Source organism: Nanorana parkeri, unplaced genomic scaffold (assembly GCF_000935625.1).
Source record: "Nanorana parkeri isolate BGI_ZX_2015 unplaced genomic scaffold, ASM93562v1 scaffold135, whole genome shotgun sequence".
NCBI lineage: Eukaryota > Metazoa > Chordata > Amphibia > Anura > Dicroglossidae > Nanorana > Nanorana parkeri.
In genome coordinates, this window is record NW_017306403.1 from 754654 (window position 1) to 756641 (window position 1988).

At 42.7% G+C, this 1988-nt stretch overlaps 1 protein-coding gene and 1 long non-coding RNA gene across 7 annotated transcripts in view; one reads left to right on the top strand and one right to left on the bottom strand.

The window, feature by feature from the left end:
• LOC108784975 overlaps positions 1-943 on the top strand; it is a 3215-nt gene extending 2272 nt beyond the window's left edge. Inside the window, exon 3 of the long non-coding RNA XR_001941104.1 lies at positions 870-943. This is a non-coding gene — a long non-coding RNA (uncharacterized LOC108784975). The remainder of the gene's footprint in view (positions 1-869) is intronic.
• Positions 1-1988, bottom strand: part of PLXNA1 (plexin A1) — a 293334-nt gene that overhangs the window by 250950 nt on the left and 40396 nt on the right. The window lies entirely within an intron of this gene.

Sequence of the window (1988 nt, forward strand, 5' to 3'; positions counted from 1 at the left end):
TATATATATATATTTATTTATCACACACGCAAAACTACAAAAAGATCCGGCGTGTGAGAATAATTAAAATAAGCCGCTCAACAATTAAGAGGGGCAAATAATGGGGGGAAAAAATCGGCCTGGGAAATAAATGTATAAAATGATTGCGCTGAATTTTTACCACAACAAAAGGGCTATAAATGCGGCGCGACACACCATTAGCAGCCTATAAGAGCAAAGCGCATTCCTCTATTGCAGATAAATAGAGTTCAATTAATTTGCAGGCCTTTGAAATGCTGATATTTTATGGCACGCGAAAATAGAAACTGCTTAAAACACAAATTAAAAACAACTGTTTGCCTATTACACCTTCTCCCCTCCGGAAACGTGACTTCAAAAGGAGGTGGAAAACAACAAGCGCCGGGACACCGCAGCAGAAACGACGCGTCCCGCAATCTAACTGTGATTTCTGGATGTACAACCTCTGGAGGCGTAACCTACGTCAGATCGTGTACCCGCCTACCGCGCCTTTATTTAACGCTGATCTTAAGGCAAACAGCTAAATACATATATGGGGGGTTCTTTTACCTGCTAAAAGATTTGTATTTTTTTCCATCCAGTACTGAGAGTTACACAGTTCTGCCACACAGCATAGCCCTGTCTGGCAGAACAGAAGACCTGGTATCTCACTTAAAGGTTTTGTCCCTCCCCCAACCAGTGACCCGATTATTCTCTTTAGCATTTAAGTAGCACTTACGGTACTTGTTCCTCCCCCAAACCCAAAAAGGAGAAACAGTAGATTGGGGTAGGCATCCTCAGCACTCCAGCTGTACTGAATCTACAAATACCATCATGCATCCCCCACTAGGAGCCATGCCTGTAGGTGTCAGAGTCGTGCAATGCCTCATGGGACATGTAGTTCCACAACAACCGGAGTGCCAAGTGTTGCCTACTCCTGCAGTAGACTGATAAACTCATCTCTCTCTCTGCTCTCTCCCTCGTAAGCATTCTCCTTGTTAGCACATAATCAATGCAGCACAGTCAGTTCCTTGTGCTGCTTCTCTTCCATGTCTGAGCTCTGCTGTACAGAGGCCGATACCAATTCAGGTACATGCTTACATTTTAAAATAAAAAATAAGTTTAATGGTCCATTATGGATTACCGAGCATCATTAATGTGTGTATTTTATATCTAGCCACGGCAGCCATTTTGCTTCCCAAGCTAAGCCCACATCAAACAGGACGGCCCCCTGTGGACACAACAGTATGAAAAAACACTTTAGGTCCGAGATAGGAAATCTTGGCGCTCCAGCTGTTGTGGAACCACAAGCCGCATGCGGCATTGCAAGACCGACAGCCACAGACGACTCCCAGAGGCACAATGGTATTTGTAGTTTCGGGTGTGCCAAGGTTGCCTACCCCTGCTATAGGTAATGTATTTATGAATAGAAAGAGGGGAGGAAAAAACATCCAAAATGCAAAATGAATTTTTGCTTTGCCCAGCAAGAAATGACATCCAGACCTGTCATAATTGAGACTGCATGGTCGTGCGATGTTCAAAAGCATAAATTATTTCCTTTTACGTAGTCATTTTTATGCTCTTAAGAGCAAATTTTAATTTCGGTGCGGTAATAGAACGACGGATCCAAAATGTTATTTAATTAGCGTAAGTAGAATTTTTTTCTTTCTTTCTTTAAGATTATACTTGGCAATGGCCGTCCTCTGCCATACATTCTGAAGGCTTTGCATCCAGCGAGGCTCCAGAAACGTCCGTCTGTCTGCAGAACGTCACATATTTTATATTCACCATTGGCTTATTACGAAGATAAATCGCAATTATCTCACACACAACAAAAAGCCGAGCAGACAAACGCCGGTATTGTTCCGCTGCCCAGAGATATAAATATACAAAGTAATTGCACACATACATACATGAATGGGCCGGGACCCACATCTGCTGCAGATTAAAAAAAAAGGGAAAGAGAACTGAAAACAAGAAAAGCATAGAAG